General features: G+C 46.2%; 1 long non-coding RNA gene across 5 annotated transcripts in view; it reads right to left on the bottom strand.

Moving 5' to 3' along the window:
* Nucleotides 1-19,992, bottom strand: part of LOC124972077 (uncharacterized) — a 42,038-nt gene that overhangs the window by 3,040 nt on the left and 19,006 nt on the right. For 3 of the 5 annotated variants that reach the window (XR_007106427.1, XR_007106431.1, XR_007106429.1), the window contains 7 exons: nt 17,828-18,025; nt 17,238-17,354; nt 16,556-16,724; nt 15,574-15,722; nt 9,784-9,931; nt 2,327-2,486; nt 1,084-1,236 (listed from right to left, as the gene is read on the bottom strand). This is a non-coding gene — a long non-coding RNA (uncharacterized LOC124972077). The remainder of the gene's footprint in view (nt 1-1,083; nt 1,237-2,326; nt 2,487-9,783; nt 9,932-15,573; nt 15,723-16,555; nt 16,725-17,237; nt 17,355-17,827; nt 18,026-19,992) is intronic. The other 2 variants (XR_007106428.1, XR_007106430.1) reach the window with 2 other exon arrangements.

Here is a 19,992-nt window from a genome sequence, read left to right as displayed (position 1 = left end):
TTGCAAGACTTGGGTTTCAGGAACTTTGAAACCATTCTCTAAGATCTCATATACTGGACTGGTCTTTACAAAGCATTTTGTGTTTATTAACTTTTTTTTCACACAACATTCTTCCCTGGTTATATCTATGCACAGATCAATATAACACTTACGCTTACTCCAATACATCCTCTCTCCATATTGTATTAACGTCTAAGTATATACTAGAGCAACATTCAGTTTTCTAAACTTTCTACATTGAACAGAACAAGATAAGATAGTAAAAGTCTATATCTCTACAATTCGGTCACCAACATGAATGCCTCCCCCCCGAGAACGTTCACCAGGAGCATCCCTCCATTCACATAGGGCTTTAGGTTTTCATTAAAGCCTCTGTTTATTTACACATAAATAAATCAATATATAAATCCCTTGCTCCCAAAATCAGAGTGCATCACAATTGTAATACTGACCATCAGCATGCAAATATACAACTTAAAAAAGATGGATGTTGGGTGGGGTCGTGTATGCCTATAATGCCAGCCAATAGCGAGGCTGAGGTAGGAAGATCACATGTTGAAAGAAGCCGTAGCAATTAAGTAAGGGCTTAAGGAACTCAGTGAAACATGTCTCCAAAAAAAAAAAAAAAAATTGGGACAGGGATTATTGCTCAGTGGTTAAGATCTCCTTTGTTCAACCCCTGAACGAAAAAAAAAAAAAAAAAAAAACACTTGCATGTGCAGAAGAATGGATGGACCCACACAAAGCACACGTCTGTTTATCCATAGAAAAAGGTAAGCATGTGACATTTCACAAAGTCTGCGACATCAACTTACATGACTGACATAGATCCACAAGAATATCGAGTTTAGAATGCTTGGACCATATGGCAGGAATATGCAAGACCATTCCCACCACATAAACGTCTCTAACCAGGCGAATATTGGGGCAAGGAACGCTAGTACACACTTTGTGGGATGGAATAGGAGCACACACACAGTGGAGATCAGAATGCAGGTTTTTCCAAAACAGGGGTGGGGACCACCATTCCAGCCAGTTACACCATTTTGCAAATTTATCCAAAGAAAAATAAGGTCAGCACACCGTGGTGATGCACGAATACTCATCTTGAAGGCAGCACAATTCACAAGTTATGGATCCAGCTTCTGAACAACATTCTGGGTGAGAACGATTCCAGATCATTGAACTATTTTCTCTCACTCTGCTCGCTGCCTCTTCATGTTGGTGATCCCATCCCTTGAGGAAAAAAGAGATGGCCACTCACCATCCATTCTGTCTTCTCTCATTTCTGCAAGAAACCACTGCCAGATCCAAGGACAGGAAGAATCATTCCTATATTTTCACCTAAATTTTGATAGGATTGGCTTTGACAATAAAAACACCGAAGGATTTAGGGGAATATTTGCACAGGTTCCACCGTATAACAGCTTTCCAGGTGTAGGGTTGAGCGTCCATCTTCCTTGCACATCGACTGCCCTGGAAGAAGGCCCGATTATTCTCTGGCCTTCTCCTCAGGCCCTCCTGGACTCCAGACAATTGGGCCCGCCTGTGACCCACTGGACACACAGCTGATGCTGCCCTATGCCACCTAGAACTGACTTGTCCTTGTGGTTGTCCCTGGTGGTAGAAGGGATTTGAGCACAACAGCATGGTGACGTCACCTAAGGGATTGCTATCTCTTGCTCCAAGGACCTGAACAAGAAGTTAGTATGCACAGTGCCTGCATTATCCTTTTAAGAGTCCCCTCAGGTCCAGTCTGCACAGCCTAGCACTCAGGCCCAGCCCCAGGACTTCCTGTGGGAGGATCTCCTGGCCGCTGCCATTCCACTCCGGGCCCCTAGCTCTACAGGCTCTATACTGCGTCAGAGCACCAGTGTCCAGGGCCCCTGAGGGCCCTAGGACAAGGCAAGGAGACCCAATGGGAGCCCAAGCCTCTTGCCACTGCCTGCTGCCCAGGTCTTCCCAACAGCTAGGCCTCCTGGGAAGGAGACTTTCATGGCGCTGGGTGTCTGGAAACTGTGTCCTCACGATGGCAGTAGAGCTGCAGACATGGCCACCAGCACTGGTCCTGAGCGCTCTTCTCCCGCCCTTCCTGTCTGAAAAAACGCGACCCAGAGACAAAGGCTCAAGGAAACATGGCTGCCTTTGCTTCTGCCCTCTGGGATGGAACAAGCTGTTAAGGCTGCCTTTTATTTTGGATTTTGGACTTGGAATTTGAAATCTTTCAAAGTTTTTCAATATTGAGGCAGCATTTTGCATGTGGTTCACAGTGGCCTCGACCTTGAGGCCACAGTCCTCCATGGGTCTCCAGTATGGGAATACTTACAGTTTTAGCAGATACCACACTGGGCCCTGAATCTGCTCTTCTGTCATCAGGACTGGGGTGCTGGTGGAACTTACTCTTCCACAGGATCTTGTCCGTTTAGTTGTCACTTCCTTGACTCAGTGGTACAGGCTCTGGAGTTCCTGGAACATCAGGTTCTCTCCTGGGAGGATAAAGTCCTTGGATGAGAAGAGACAACTGAGGTAGCAGGGAAGCTGGAGGAGACCTTCCCTAGGAAACAACTCAGCAATGCAAGGGGTCTGCCACCTGGCTGTGTTCCAATAAAAGCAGGCATCCAGGATTCCTTGTGTTTGTAGCCCTATGAACCCAATGGGAGGCCATAGTTTCTCATGTGAAGTCAGAGGCCGGCCTGATACTCATACTTACTTTTGCATCCATTTCTATCTTTCTCTCCTCATAAACATGAGAACATTTTCCTATGGCATGATATATGCTTCTACTACTGACTGTGAATTTATAGGGTAGATGTCTGTATGTGTTTTATGCATAAAATTTTGGTGAAAGGATGGGAAAAAACATACCATACACACGGACTCAGCAAAAAAGCTGGAGTATCCATCCTCATGTCAGATAATGTGGACTTCAGACCAAAGTTAGTCAGAAGGGATAAAGAAGGACATTTCATACTGCTTAAGGGAACCATAAATCAGCAAGGCATAACAATCAAATATCTATGCCCCAAACATCGGCTCATCTATGTATGTCAAACAAATCCTTCTCAATTCCAGAAATCAAATAGACCACAACACAATAGTACTAGGTGATTTTAAAACACCTCTCTCACCACTGGACAGATCTTCAAAACAAAAATTGAACAAAGAAACCAAAGATCTCAATAACGCAATCAATAATTTAGACTTAATGGACATATATAGAATATACCATCCAACAAAGAGTGAATACACCTTCTTCTCAGCAGCACATGGATCCTTCTCTAAAATAGACCATATTCCATGCCATAAAGCTAATGTTAACAAACACAAGAAGATAGAGATCAGATCATAATGGATTGAAATTAGAAATAAATGACAGAATAAAAAAGTGTAAATTAAGGGTAAATTTTAAAAGGTCTGTGTGTATATACAAGTAAACAGCAGTAAAAACTATTCCAGGTTTTTCCCTAAGGTCATATATTGGTTCAGTCTATATGCTAAAATGACAAATATTTCTTAAAATATTAATTAACTCAATATTGTGTCTGTTACGTTTTATTCTCTAGAGCAACTAGTCTTAAAAGTTAGGGTTTGTACAAACTTCTGGTTAAAGAGCAACTGTTATTTTAGCGTATTGTATTATATTACAAAGTTTAAATTTTCTTTAAAACCTAAACTTGCTTAATCTAAGAACATCAATGTAATTGTGATGCTATTATTCTTCTTTGTACATTAAATATGTTCATATCTCCCAGGTACACAAGTCTTTAATGTGAAAGGTTTAAAGGAACATTTTATCAAGCTGCTGTTCTCCAAACTAAAGGTTTTGGTAACAGTATCTTTTACACTGGGTTATAAAAATTTAAAGGTACTTTTTAAAAAGATAGTAAGAGCCTGGTCTATTTAAAGGCTACATGATGAAATGGCTGTAACTTCAACACATTTAAAGTTGTATTCAAAAGATTGATTTATATTGTAAAGATCACTGTGATCTCAAACAGGGGTAAATGGTATATTTTAACTACTATCTGTTAGTGCTTTCGAAAAGCATATTAGGCGGTCATGTATAAACAGATCATAAATAAAAGTATAAAAATAACTATAAAGTTATAAGCAATAAAGTTAAATCCCAATACTCTTTCTTTAAGACTGATAAGACTGGTTTGCGGATGTTTAGGACCCAGAATAAAATTAAGATCCAAGTGCCAAGAAAACCGATAGTTGCCTCGCGCCCTCTGAGTTAGCTTGAACCCAGGGAACAAGGGGAAGAGCTTTACACTTCTGGTTCACATGACCTCCCAATCAGGGAAATTACTGGGACCCAAAAAGAAAGCCAACAGGGCACATCCTGCAAAAGAGGAGGGTCACTGGAAAGGGGAGAGATCCCTGATGCCTCCAAGGAAAGCCACATGGTCAGCAAGACCTTGACCCACCCTAGCACAGATGGCACTAGCGAAGATCAGAGGGGACTCACAAGGTCCCCAAGAGTAACCCGCAAGGGAAGTCAGCTGACTCTTTAACAACACATAGAAAGAGGTCAATTTGAGTAGCTTGATCTTAAACCCTAGCAAAAACAGGTAAACCCTAAACACAGCCATTCCGGGATATGTTAAAAACAAAACAAAAGTTATTTTAATGTAACTTGAGATGTACACTTGTGTTTGTCCCCCAAAATAAGTAAGACTTGAGGTGACAAAGAAAAGATTCTTAGACAAAAATGCCTGATAACTATCAAGAGAAACTGCTAGAGTCATAAGTTTTCCTGAGTTTAAGGCCAACAGATCTTCCTAACTTCCCACACAGGAAGCTTTAATCAATGTTTGCTGGTATGATTCTCTCGCCCTAAGTAACAAAGATAAAGGGATCTCTACTGAACACAGAGGTCATGCCAATAAGAAGATATTTTTAAAAATCAGATGATATTAGGTAACTCAACTAAATGCTGTGTTTACCTTTCTGATACCTCCTACAATGTTAAGGATTACAAATAAAGGACTTTTCTGCCACAGCCTTGTTAGAGTATGTTAGGCCTTGTTATGGGGAGAACTTCTCAGCTCTTCCACCTCCTGAACCAGACTTTTACTCCTTGATGGACCCGATTTCTAAAAGGAGACTCCAAACTGCTTGTCCCACCACATGTCACCTCTCTCAGCTAGAAGCAGCAAGAGCTGTCATCGCCCTTTTCCCTACAGCAGTAACAAGTCACTAAAATTAGAAGGGACATAAAATTACAGTCAGTATAGATAGGTGATCAGAACCAAACACAAAATGGAGGCTGATATGGGTCCAGAAAGTTGGAAACCACCTCTGAGAGATTAAAATGTTAGTGTTCCAGAGCCCTTTCCTCCACCCTTACCAAGATAACCTGTTCCTACTCTAACCTGTGGCTAAGTCTATCCAACAGGTTCAACTTAGGAGAGAACCAGCCCCAAGAGACCATTGGTTTCCAATACCCATTCCAGCCAGGAGACTACGTCTAGGTCAAATGGTCCCAGAAAGATGGATTAATTCCCCTCTGGAGTGAAAGGGACCTTATTCACAACATGGATTCATCACATATGAGTGAAGACAACAGAAAAATGGACAGCCCTCAGAGACCCCAACCACCCTCTAACAAAAAGACTAATAAAATGCTAATCATAAATCATGGTTTTTACTCTTCCTTAAAGTATGTTATAAGGCCCAAGATGGTAAGACAACATATTTCGTTGGTCAAATTAATGGCATGGCCATTACAACCTCTTACCTAATTTACAAGATAAATCAAGCATTTGATTGTTTCCAGAAAAAGGTGGGAATGTTATGGTCCAGCTATATGGACAATGAACAAACAGACTTCATTTGATGCTGAGATTCCATGTCAGGGAGGAAATGCTTCTCCTGTGGGAACACCCCACAGTCCTGTATATTGACCTATTCAGCATCAGGTGAATAGGGGAAACCTGAAGATAAATCCTCATGAACATCGCTTCAGAAAAGGAGCCATGACTGTTGCTTCTGTGGAAATTGTAAGAGTTTCTCCGTGGTATGGTTTGAGTCGCAGTGCCCTGGAGATCCTCTGTACCCGTCAACAGGTGATTAGCACAGCAGGCTTGGCAACACAAAATGGCAATTCTTATACAATGTAAAATTGTTCTCTTTTTGGGTCATATTTCTCTTGGACAATGTACCCTATCAGAGAAGGAGTGTCTAGATGTTAGTAACCATTCTTTACCTGGGACCCAACTAAGATCGTTTTGACCCACTTCCCATTCTGCTAATGCTTTTGGATCTCATGATGTTAGTTTGCAGTGTTGAATCACAGCAACAGCCATATATGATTGAAATCCTGATGTGATATAAAATCCCTGCAACCCTATGCTTGGGCCTGTTGTCCCAATAGTCATTTTGGGCATGTGTGAGACAGTCAGCCGGCCAGCTAATAAAGACTCTCAAATTTGGACTTCACAGTGGCGACTGGTTTGTTCTTAAGTTGCACCCCCCAAAAACCACAAATGACAAGATGGATGGGAATATCATGAACACCCAGTCTTGTACATCAACATTCTCAGCATGAAGTGTAAAGGGGAAATCTGAAAATAAACCCTCATGAACATCACTTCAGAAAAGGAGACACCCCTAGTGCTTCTGTGGAAAGTATGAGTTTCCCCATGGTATGGTTTCAGTGGCTGCACCCTGGAGATCCTGTATTCCAAAAGTACTTCCCAAAATTGTATGTCACTGGGAATTGAAGGACAACTGGGAGATGATTGTCTCATGAGGACTCTGCCTTCATGCAGTCACAGATCAGTCCACTCACGGTTTTAAAGATTTTTCTCGGGAATGACCTGGCTGTAAAAGCCAGTGGTCTCCAAGAAGCCTCTTCTGTCTCTCCTTGGGATGGTTTCCCTGACATTCACCAGGAAGACCCTCATCAAAGGCTCAGCAGACACCAAGCTCTTGGACATCCCAGTCTCCTGAACCATGGGGCCAGGAAATGTTTGGTCTTTACAGATTACTCAGCATCAGGCCACAGCACCTGAACTAAGACATGTCACCATGTGCAAATTGCCTCTCCAAAAGACTTATATATTTACAATTTTGTTCCCAAGCTGATGACGTTCTAAAAATGGAGAAAAAGACTTTATCATTTCTCTCACCTGGTGTTGGCACTCACAACCACTGAGGAAGGAACACTGCATGAGTGAAACAGAGAATAATGCAAGGAGCAGGGCCCAACCTAACATGAAATCAGAGAGAGCAGAGGCCCAGTGGAGGAAGGCATTCCACTGGGGCCTCCCTGTGAGCTCAGATGAAAAACTAAAGGACAGAGAAGCTGGAAGCCACTGCACAGGCACCACAACTGCCCCCAAGTCCTGGTCAACGTGGGCAAACCATATCTGAGAATCACAGAATACATAAGCATTTTCCAATAAAAGCAGAGTTGGAAGGAAAAGCAGCACTGAGAGCTAGTTTGTCTCCATGGAACTGGGCAAAGCTCTGGACAGCCAGGTTTCCTGGTGCCTTTCTCTCCTGGTGGCGTTTTTTCAGACCGCCAGGGCGGGAGAGGAGCGCGCAGGAGCAGGGCTGGTGGCCATAGCTGGAGCACTACCGCCATCGTGAGGCCCCAGTTTCAAGGGGCCCTGCGCCATTACAGCCTCCTTCCCAGGCGGCCCAGCTGCGGGCACGATGTGGCTTTGTGGAGGAGTTGGGAGAGGCTTGGGCAGCGATCTGGGCCTCTGGCCTTCTCCCCGGGCCCTGAGGGAGACCTGGGCCCTGGCGCGCTCTCAGCAGAGACCCTGGAGAGCCAGGGACCCCGAGAGGACCGGCTGCAGCAGGAGACTGGTCACCGGAAGTCGTGGGGCGGGGCCTAGGAAACGCGCTGGGTGCACAGGAGCCAAGGGACCCAATTGGGGGCTAAAGGCGGGAGGTCGCCCTGGCTAAAGGTGCCCAGCGCGAGGAGGAGCCGAGTTCCCTGAAGTGGGAGCTTTCGGCACCGCTTTTGGCAGAAGGGAAGCGGAATCAATACAGGACTTATGGGGTAGTTGCTGCCACCAGAGGCCGTGCTCCAGGGGGCAGCTAGCATAGAGGAGCTGGGCCTGCAGCCAGAGCAGTTCCTGGCCACCATGTGCACTGTGGTGCGCTCAGAGATCCACCTGCTCAGTAGGCTGCACAGCCAGAATGGAGCCCTCGGAGCCTGGTGGTCTCTGCTGTGGTAGCGGTGACAACCTGGCCCGACAAAGTACCCCATGGCCAGGCACTGGCCCAACAGGCCAAAGCCCTTGCTGTAGCCCCCATGGCCACCTCCATTGGGCGGTGGCATGCAGGCCCTTGCTTAGGCCTTGACCCCAGCCCTGGAGCTAGGATGGATCCTCCTCAGCTCTGACTTGGTGACTCCCTGCTCAGACAGCTGGCTCCCTCCCTCTCTGCTCCAAGAAGTCTGAATGCTGATCTGGCCGTCCTCTGGTGCTGGCCAGGGACCTGTGCTTCCAGGGTCAAATCCCAGTGGACACCTGTGACCGTGGGCCTGGCTATCACTGCCTATTGCCCCAAGTAACCGCAGCAGAGGTGGTGACCAGCTGTGGTCCAGGCAGGGTGCTGCTTGTGGAAACAAGTCCTCCTGGCTGCCTACAAGCACTGGAATGGTGAAGATCCCTGCGGCCTGGGTCTCTTAGAGGGCAGCGTGTTGCTCTCCTGACTCCCTCAGTGGGCATTTCCCCTGTAATCAGCTGTGGAGGCCCAGCTCCCACTGAGCAGCTTGCTGGGGTTGCAGGCTCTTACTGACCTGCAGGACTATGAGACTTTCTGTGGCTCATCAGCTACTCAGAAGGGCCCTTCCTTGTAGTTGCTGAGCCCAGAAGAACGGGATTCTGTCTCCAAGTATTAGCAACTTGTCCATTCTGGGGGCCCCATCTACTACAGCCTGATGTCAGCCTTCATGTACAGGTGGACATCTGTGGTTTCCCTCACACCCTGTTTTTCACGTGATAGACTATATGCTACAGATATGAGTATTTAATCTGCAAAGTGTTAATAATCGGAATGGTCATTAATTTATTCCATAATATGAAAATGAGAATTTACACTCCAGTAAAATAAACACCCTCTGTAATATCTCAAGTAAAGAAAAGAAAAGAAAAGAAAAAAGAAAAAAAGACTATTTTGACTATTTTTGCAGACTATTCAGGGTACTAGGCCTTGAAGCAACATCAAGCTTGCCCTTTCTTGATGGCACGGTGCTTTGGCACTTGGATTCCTCCTACAAGTGTTGAGGGACAGGTGTGTTCAGTGGCACCTGTGTGCTCATTCCTGGAGTCCATCACCACCCAGGTTCAACACCAAGACTCTGCATATGTTCTTTGCCTCTGCCTGGGTGACACAGAGAGTTTGTGAGGCCCAGCTTGAAGCTGGCTCCGTTGGACCTCCACAGGCCCAGCCTGCCTCACCTGCAGGGGCTTTAGTGCAGGAAGAGCTCTGGGCTCTGAGGTTTAGGAAACAGTGTCAGGATGGCAGTATTACCACACCAAACAGATAGCCTTGCCTCCAGGTGCTCTGCCTGTGCCCATCCAGTGGTGGCGGGGTGATCCAGAAGACAGGAAGTATGTCCCAAACTCCAACTGACTGCCTATCACTTTGCTCAATTTGAGACAACGTGATCCACTCCTAGAATTTGGCTTTTCCCTTCCATTGGATATCAATGTGAGATCTAGTGTGCAAAGCCCTGGATTCCACGACATGAACACACAGAACATGAGAGAGAAAAAAAGACACAGTTCAAAAGGCAATCTTAAGAACTTAGCCACTCACCCCGTTGACATCTTCTCCCTTCCAGAACTCAGTTTCCACGTGATCGGGTCTTCCCATTTCTGCTCTCCACTCAACCTTCTTTCTCCAGCGATTCCTCATGGCATCTGATTGTCTTGGGCTCTTGGAGGCAAACCTCAGGTATCCTTGCCTGGGAAGGAGATGAAATGTTTACAGCAAGGGCTGGGGAAGTGGGAATGCAGGCATGAGGCACTTGGTTGTCACCCTGACTCCCATCCTTCCCAGGTCCCCTGGAGGACTCCTCCCTACTCAGACCCAGGCTCTAGGTAGGCTGGGCCCCCTTGGAGGCCTGTGTGAGGTGCAGCTCTCACAGGAGTGTCCAGAGAGCTCACCACTGAATGCAACTCTACAATCCCACCAGAAGTGACACCTGCATCGGAGTGAATGTAAATTCTTAGAGCACAGGTGACACATGTTCTATCATGGCTTCATCAGCTAACATCATAGCCCCAGCGTTTACCCATATCATAGAATGTCCTGTGACTCTTTCCCATTTCTTTCCCACCTATGTGTATTCCTGGTTGTCACTAGGGATTTGTTGTATCTCTTCTCTTGGATAACTGTGAGATGGAACTTGCAAGGTTTCGGAAAATAGCCACGTTATAATTGAGAGAAAACCACTACCATAAAACATCCTATAAGACACACTGTGGATGACTTTTTCAATTGCGTTTCTTCAACACATCCATACAAACATCTATGCTGACAGAGAGTTCCTAAAATCGATTTGCATTTCAATTTCAATTACGTGGAGTCATGCATTCTGTTTACACACCCTAATTTCACTTCTGATTCCCAGGAAGTGTGTGGTAGTGTCATGAATCATTTGCAAGATTGGGTGTCAGGAACTTTTAAACCATTCACAAAGGTTTCATGTAATGGGCTGGTATACACAAAGCATTTTCTGCTTATTTAACAATTTTTCATATAAAATCCTTCACCAGTTATATATATGTATTAATTGATATAACCTATATTTTTAATGCAATACCTCTTCTTCATATTCCATTAATTCCTAAGTACATATTAGAGAACTTTGAATTTTTTAAAAACCCTACATTGAACACAAGGCAAGATAGCAAAAGTCCATGCCTTTCCAATTCAGTCACCAACATGACTGCCCCCAGGGAACCTTGATCAGGATAGGTCCTCCATTCACATGCTGCTTCGGACTTTCATTAAAGTCTCTATTTGTTTACAAACTAAGAAAGCTAAAGATATAAGTCCCTGACCCCAAGTCAGATTGCATCACAATCCTTCTACTACTGACCATCAGCACGCAAATATACAACTTTAAGAAGTTGCAAGGTGAGCAGTGTGGTACATGCCTGCAATGCCAGGCAATAGGGAGGCTGAGGAAAGAGGATGACACGTTCAAAGCCAGACTCAGCAATTAAGAGAGGGCTAAGTAACTCAAAAACCCTGCCTCAAAAAAAAAAAGTGAAACACAGGTTATGGCTGAGTGGTTAACAGCTCCTGTGATTAATCCCTTGCACCTAAAAAAAACAAAAAACAAAAAACAAAAAAAAACAAAAAAAAAACTTGCATATGCACAAGAACGGACGTACCCACATATAGCACATGTACTCCTATCCTCAGAAAAAGGTGAGCATGTGACATTTCACACAGTCTGCAGTATCATCTTACACCACTGACATAGATTCGCATCAATATCTAGTTTTGAATGTCTGAAACATTCAGCAGGAATATCCCAGCAAGGCTAGTCCCACCACAAAAACGTCTCTAACCAGGCGAATATTGGGGCAAGGAACACTTGTACACACTTGGTGGGATGGAATAGGAGCGCACACACAGTGGAGATCAGTATGCAGCTTTCTCTAAAACAGGGGTGGGGACCACCATTCCAGCCAGCTACACCATTTTGCAAATTTATCCAAAGAAAAGATAAGGTCAGCACGCTGTGGTGATGCTCGAATACTCATCTTGAAGGCAGCACAATTCACAAGTTATGGATCCAGCTTCTGCAAAACATTCTGGGTGTGAGAACGATTCCAGATCATTGAACTATTTTCTCTCACTCTGCTCGCTGCCTCTTCATGTTGGTGATCCCTTGAGGGTTTTCCCTTGAGGCAAAAAGAGATGGCCACTCACCATCCATTTTGTCTTCTCCCATTACTGCAAGAAACCACTGCCACATCCAAGGACAGGAAGAAATACAACTATATTTTCCTCTAAAATTTCGTAGGTTTGGCTTTGACAATAAAAACACCGATGTATTCCAGGGGAATTTCTGCACAGGCTCCACCGAATAACAGGTTTCCAGGTGTAGGGTTGAGTGTCCGTCCTCCTTGAACATCGGCTGCCCTGGAAGAAGTTCCAATTCTTCTCTGCCCTTCTCTTCAAGCCCTCATGACCTCCAGACAATTGGGCCCGCTGTGACCTACTGATCATGAACCTGATGCTGCCCTATGCCACCTACATCTGACCTGTCCTTGTGGTTGTCCCTGGTGGTAGAAGGGATTTGAGCACAACAGCATGGTGACGTCACCTAAGGGATTGCTATCTCTTGCTCCAAGGACCTGAACAAGAAGTTAGTATGCACAGTGCCTGCATTATCCTTTTAAGAGTCCCCTCAGGTCCAGTCTGCACAGCCTAGCACTCAGGCCCAGCCCCAGGACTTCCTGTGGGAGGATCTCCTGGCCGCCGCCATTCCACTCCGGGCCCCTAGCTCTGCAGGCTCTATACTCCGTCACAGCACCAGTGTCCAGGGCCCCTGAGGGCCCTAGGAAAAGGCAAGGAGACCCAATGGGAGTCCAAGCCTCTTGCCACTCCCTGCTGCCCAGGTCTTCCCAACCGCTAGGCCTCCTGGGAAGGAGGCTTTCATGGCGCTGGGTGACTGGAAACTGTGTCCTCACGATGGCAGTAGAGCTGCAGACATGGCCACCAGCCCTGGTCCTGAGCGCTCTTCTCCCGCCCTTCCCGTCTGAAAAAACGCCACCAGAGACAAAGGCTCAAGGAAACATGGCTGCCTTCTCTTCTGCCCTCTGGGATGGAACAAGCTGTGCAGGGCCTTTTTATTTTGGAGTTTGGAGTTGCAATTTAAAATCATTGAAAAGTTTTGAATTTTGAGACAGCATTTTGCATGTGGGTCACATTGGCCTGGATCCTGAGACCACCTTCCTCACTGGGCCTCCAGTACGGGACTCATCAGAAACCACACTGGCCTGAATCTGCTCTTCTGTCATCAGGACTGGGGTGCTGGTGGAACTTACTCTTCCACAGGATCTTGTCCATTCAGTTGTCACTTCCTTGACTCAGTGGTACAGGCTCTGGAGTTCCTGGGACATCAAATTCTCTCCTGGGGAGGATGAAGTCTCTGATGTGAGAAGACAACTGAGGAAGCTGGGAAGCTGGAGGAGACCTTCTCTAGGAAACAACTCGCCAATGCAAGGGGTCTGGTACTTGGCTGTGCTCCAAGACAAGCAGGCATCCAGGAATGCTTGTGTTTCTAGACTTATGAACTGAAATGGAAAGCATCGTTTCCCATGTGCAGTCACAGGCTGGCCTGATACTTATACTTTCTTTTGCATCCATTTCTATCTTTGTCTCCTTATTAAACATGAAAACATTTTCCTATGACATGAAATAGGCTTCTACTACTGACCATGACTTTATGGGGTATCTGTCTTCATGTGTTTTATGGATAATTTTTTCCTCATAAATTTTATTTTATCACATGACTTACAGTATTGTCTTATTATAAGACAGGTCGTTCTGTCTTTTTTATTCCCTTCAACCGTATGTTCCCCTTAGGCCTTTTTATATATTGATTTTATTTTAGACCCAGGTTTAAACACAGGGATGCCTAACCACTCATAATATTCTAAGAGCTTCCCCCAAAAAGAGTTTGTTAAGTTTGTATTTTGAGGCAGGGCCTTGATAAAGCACTTAGGGCCTCAGTCATTGCTGAGGCTGGCCTCAAGCTTGCAATCCTCCTTCCTTGGCCTCTCATATTGCTGGGATTAGAGGTGTGGGTCCCAAAGCCGTGCTCAGGAGTGATCTGTGGCAAGAAGTAAGAAATTCAGGTTGCACCAAGTGGAAGAAAAGCACAAGCAGGAGATCTCTCAGAGGAACCAATAGAATTGGGATGTTTCTACGGATATTGTTAAATATATAGGTCCATTATTCTAGATTTAGTTTCATTGGAGAAAAAGAAACCTATAATGCATTTGAATTAATGCTCATCATCGTCTGGAGCAGGTTTCTGGTGAACATAGCTTTCAGGAGCTGAGGACTACAAACCCCATGAACGTCAACTGCATTTCACCCTAAGGAACACAGCTGAAACTAAAACACACCCTCATGGACGTGCTGTACACAAGTAGACAGTGTTAGTGGTTTTGATGGAACCCGTGGCCTTGAACAAACATGGAAATGACAGCATGAAGTATCTCTCAAAATGCAAGGTGTGTCCTCTGGAATCCCTGAAGTGAGAGGTCAATGGTATTTGGAAGAAGTTCATGGTATTCCCAAGAAGAGTAATAATGCAGGGCTGAGGATTCATGCCTCAGTTTAATTGCAAATGGAAAACAAAAGCAGAAAGGACTGCGAGGCTGAAGCAAGAGGATGAAAGGTTGAGTCCGGGCTGCCCAACCTCGCTCAAAAGTTAAATTCTTAAAAGGAAAAAAGAAATGAAACCATGTAAAATGAAAAGGCACCATTGAGAACGTGTTCTAGCGAAGGAGGCAAAATCAGGACTTCTGGTCCCTGGTGACTTTGTCTCCAGCTGGCATTGGTATGAACAAGAAGGGCAGGAGAAGAGCACTCAGGATCAGGGCTGGTGGCCTTGTCTGGCCACTCCCACCATCATGAGGAAATAGTTACCAAGCAGTCTGCTGCATTAGCATCTCCTTCCCAGGAGGCCTAGCTGCTGGGGAAGACCTGGCTTTGTGTAGCCAGCTGGAAGGGGCTTGGGCTCCAAGCTGGGCCTCTTTGCCTTCTCCAGGTGGCCTGAGGGAGACCTGGGCACTGGTCCTCTGTCTGCATAGAACTGGGACAGGGAGAGGAAACAAACAGATCAGCAGCAGCCAGGAGATGGTGACACAGGGCGGAAGGGGTGGGCCAGGCCTTGGTACTGAGGTGTGTGGGCTGCACCAGAGAAACCCACTCAAAGTCTGAAGCAGTTCCCAGGGGCACTTCCCTTGAGTTCGTCCCCTTGGAGCAAGACACACAATGCCCTTTTGTGATGTCACTGTCCTAGAGCCCATGGATCCACAGCAGGACAGGACAGTCTTAGGGACACCTATGTATTGAAACTTGGTGTCCTTTGTGGATCAGGTTCTAACAGACTCTGCATTTATGCTTTGGCCCTGCCTGGCCCCACCAAAGAGCTGGCTATGCCCCACTTGGATCTCGGCCCAACACACTTGCTACTGGGCCTTCCTGGCTTATCTGCCAGTCTTTCATGCAGAAAGGGCTCTTGAGGTGGGATTCTCTGAAAAGGTTTCCTTAACTAGATTTGCCTCCCATGCGTTCTTTGTGCCCCTCCAGCATGAAAAGAAAAAAAAGAAAAATTGTGAGAGCAGAAAAACACTCCAGAACGTATGGCTGCCTTGCATTTTGTTCAAATTCAGGAAATGTGCTCCCCTGCTGAGATTCTGCTTTAGTGTTCCAGTGACATCAATGTGAGACCTAATGTACAAAGTCCTGTGATTCATCCTAGGACCACATTGGAAGACAAAACAGAACAAAACAAAAAAACTGAAAACTTAAGAAGATCAGAAAGAAAAGCACAAGGCCGCAGTCACTCACCCACAGGCCTCCTCTCTGTCTCTATGCACCCATTTTCCACATGACCAAGTCGTCCCCTTTCTGCTCTGCACTCAGTCTTCTTTCTCTGGCCTTTCCTCTTGGGATCCATTGTCTCCTGCTCTTGGATGGCAAAGCTCAGGTGTACCTGCCTAGGAAAGATTTGGAAATGTCTACACCAAGGCCTTGGGAAGAGGGTATGTAGGCCCCAAGACACTTGGTTGTCAGGCTGACTCACATCCTCCCCAGGTCCCCTGGACTCCTCCTCCATACTCAGACCCAGCCTCTAGGCAGGATAGGGCCCCTGGGAGTCCTACATTAGGTGCAGCTCTCACAGGAGGGTCCAGATGGCTCAGGACTGAATGCTCAGTAATCCGTCCATGTAGCTGTGTGACAACAGCACGAATGGCCACTACTGGTGGTCCCTGTATGCTCAGTCCTGCTGTCCCTAAAGCTCTAGCTTCTACACTGCAAGACTGCAGTTATGCTTTGCTCTCTCCTGGCCTCAGACAACCAGGCTGGGAGGCCTCCATTGGTAAGTGAACCCTCAGACTCCCAGGGGTCCTGTCTTGCTCAGCTGTTAGGCCTTGCCTGCAGGATGGGCTAGGAGTGGAACCTCTTCAAGGGATTTCCTCAGGATGGCAGTATTGTCCCACGAGAGAGGGCTAGCCTTCTTCCTTCCAGGCGTTCTGCTGCTTCCACTCAATTTGAACAAGGAAGGAAGGAAGGCAGACAGACAAGTCAATAATTCCCAGAAATTGTGGCTCCTTCATGTTTCTTCCACTTTGGTGTGTAACATGCTTCACCTTTAAAATTTTGTTTTTCCCTTCCAGTGGATACCAAGCTGAGAACTAATAGGGAAGACCTAGGTCCCCATCCCCAGGAAAGAAAGAAAGTTAGGGAGGAAAATGGAGGTAAAGCAAAGTCTGAGAAGTTGGCCACACTGGCCTTGAACTTGAGACCCTCCTACCTCAGCTTTCTGTACCTGATTCCTTTCACTTTTCAAGAGAAACCACACAGGGCCTGAATCTACTCTTCAGTCATCAGGACTCTGGTCCTTGTGGATCTTAATTTTCCTCAGGATCCTGAACCTTCAGGTCATCATTTACAGGGTGTTTACCAGTCCTGGAGTTTCCTGAGCATCCAATGTTCTCCTGAAGGAGGATAAAGTGCATGAATGAAAGCAGACAACTGAGAAAGCTGTGGAAGCTGGGGGAGATTTATTCTAGCTAACAACTCACCATTCCAAGGGGTATGTCCCTGGACTATGCTCCAAGACAAGCATGGATTATGGGATTCCTACTGCTCTAGCTTATGAACAGAATTGGAGGCATATTTTCTCATGTGCAGTGTAAGGAGGGCATGATACTCATGATGAGCTCTCTATCCTTTTCTATGATTGTCTCCTCATTAAACATGAGAACATGACATTTCACCATGGCAAAAAATATGCTTCCCCTATTGACTGTAACTTTATGGGCACTGTATGTCTACGTTCCTAGCGTATTGTTTGCATTTTATTTCACTTTTTTGGATATACATATATATATGTAAATATATATATATATACATACATACATAAATATTTTTTCCTACTTGGCTATGGACAGTGTGGGTTTATTTTATTGTTTATTTCTTTATGTGGGTCTAAGGATCAAATGAAGTACCTCATATGTGGTAGGCCAGCCATCTGCCAATTCATTTTATGTTTTGTCACATGACTTATGACAGCCTCCCATTAGTAAATTCCAGAATGGCACCTGCCAAGGTGTGAAGAAACAGGCCTGTGTGGACAAGAAAAGCAAGGTCACTAAACTTTTCATATGTGTATACTTTCCCACAAAACATATATCTCCATTAAATTTGAATTAATGTATACTGTTGCTGAGAGTAGAGTAGATTTGTAATCACCACAGCTTAGATGACATGATGTTCATGAATATCATGAACACCCAGTTTTGTACATCAATATTCTCTCCCTGAAGTGTAAATGGGGACCTTGAAAATAAACCCTCATGAACATCACTTCAGAACAGGAGACACCCCTAGTGCTTCTTTTGAAACTGTAAGAGTTTCTCCATGGTATGGTCTCAGTAGCTGTGCCCTGGGGATCCTGTATTGCAAACTTACTCTCCAAAATTGTATGTCACCTGGAAATGAAGGACATAGGGGAGATGATTGGTTCATGAGGACTCTGCCTTCACACAGTGTCACAGATCAGTTCACCCATGGAAATAAAGGTTTTCTCGGGAGTTACCTAGCCAAGGATCTCCAAGACCCTTCCTCTGTCTCTCCTTGAGATGGCCTCCTCCACCTTCAGCAGGAAGACCCTCATCAAAGGCTCTGCCATCGCCAAGCTCTTGGACATCACAGTGTTAGGAACAATGGGGCCAAGAAATGTGTAGTCGTTACAGATTACTCAGCTTCAGGTATCATTTTGCTATGGCCACAGTACCTGGAGTAAGACAGGTCAGCATGTGCAAATTAGTATGCCAGAAGACTTATGTATTAACATTTTTGTTTCCAAGCTGAAAATTGAGTAAAATTAGTTGAACTTTGTCATTTCTCTCACCTGGTGTTAGCACTCACAACTACTGAGGGAGGAACACTGAGTGAGTGAAACAGAATAATGCAAGGAGCAGGGCCCAACCTAACATGAAATCAGAGAGAGCAGAGACCCAGGGGAGGAAGGCATTCCACTGGGGCCTCCCTGTGAGCTCTGATGAAAAACTGAAGGATAGAGAAGCTGGAGGCCGCTGCACAGACACCACAACTGCCCCCAAGTCCTGGTCAACGTGCGCAAACCATGTCTGAGAATCACAGAATACATAAGCATTTTTCAATAAAAGCAGAGTTGGAAGGAAAAGCAGCACTGAGAGCTAGTTTGTCTCCATGGAACTGGGCAAAGCTCTGGGCAGCCAGGTTTCCTGGTGCCTTTCTCTCCTGGTGGCGTTTTTTCAGACCGCCAGGGCGGGAGAGGAGCGCGCAGGAGCAGGGCTGGTGGCCATAGCTGGAGCACTACCGCCATCGTGAGGCCCCAGTTTCAAGGGGCCCTGCGCCATTACAGCCTCCTTCCCAGGCAGCCCAGCTGCGGGCACGATGTGGCTTTGTGGAGGAGTTGGGAGAGGCTTGGGCAGCGATCTGGGCCTCTGGCCTTCTCCCCGGGCCCTGAGGGAGACCTGGGCCCTGGCGCGCTCTCAGCAGAGACCCTGGAGAGCCAGGGGCCCCGAGAGGACCGGCTGCAGCAGGAGACTGGTCACCGGAAGTCGTGGGGCGGGGCCTAGGAAACGCGCTGGGTGCACAGGAGCCAAGGGACCCACTCAGGGGCTTTGGGCAAGGGTCGCAGGGTGTCAAGGTGCCCAGGGCGAGGAGGAGCCGAGTTCCCTGAAGCGGCTGCTGGCGTCATCGTTTTTTGGCAGAAGGGGAAGCGGAGCCAGGACTTGGCCCAGTGTCCCCTGGAGGGGAGCGTGTTGTTCTCTGACGCCCTAAGTGGGCATTTCCCCTGTAATCAGCTGTGGAGCCCCAGGCTTGCTGGGTGCGCCCGGCTGTTGCTCATCTACAGAACTATGAGTCTTTCTGTGGCTCATGAGCTCCTGAGAAGCGCCCTTCCTTGCAGTTAGTGCCCCCAGAGTAAAGGGTTTCTGTCACCGACTATGAGCAAAGTGTCCATTCTAGGGGCTCCATCAACTGCAGGATGTCAGACTTCAAGTGCAGGTGGACTTCTATGGCTTCCCTCATGTCCTGTTCTTCAAATGATACACTATTGACTGCAGACATGAGTGTTTAATATGCAAATGGTTAATTATTTGGGAATGAGTCATTCATTTATTTTTGAATATTAAAATGATAATGATACAATACAGTGAAATAAACACTTTCTGGAGTTTCTCAAATTAAAAAAAAAAAAAAAAAAAAAAAAAAAAAAAAGCCTAAACAGGCTCTTGCGGTTAACAGCCTTGTGTTCTTCCCCTTGGAGCAACAGCAAGCATGCCCTTTCTTGATGGCACGGTGCTTTAGCAATTGGATCCCGCCTACAAGTTTTGTGGAATAGGTCTCTTCAGGTGGCTTCTGTGTGCTCATTCCTGATGTCCATCCACCCAGGATCAACACCAAGACTCTGCATTTGTTCTTTGCCTCTGCCTGGGTGACACAGAGAGGTTGTGAGGCCCAGCTTGAAGCTGGCCCCATTGGACCTCCACAGGCCCAGCCTTCCTCACCTGCAGGGGCTTTAGTGCAGGAAGAGCTCTGGGCTTTGTGTTTTCAAAAACTATGTGTCAGGATGGCAGTATTGCCCCACAAAACAGAGATAGCCTTGCCTCCAGGTGCTTTGCCTGTTCCCATCCAATGGGGGGAAATTCCAGAAGACAGGAAATACTTCAGTCACTAAGGCTACCTGGTATTTGGACCATTTGAGAAAATAGG

This window comes from Sciurus carolinensis, chromosome X (assembly GCF_902686445.1).
Source record: "Sciurus carolinensis chromosome X, mSciCar1.2, whole genome shotgun sequence".
In the NCBI taxonomy this organism is placed as follows: domain Eukaryota; kingdom Metazoa; phylum Chordata; class Mammalia; order Rodentia; family Sciuridae; genus Sciurus; species Sciurus carolinensis.
Note: the sequence above shows the minus strand (reverse complement) of the source record. Positions and strands in the feature narration are given on the sequence as shown.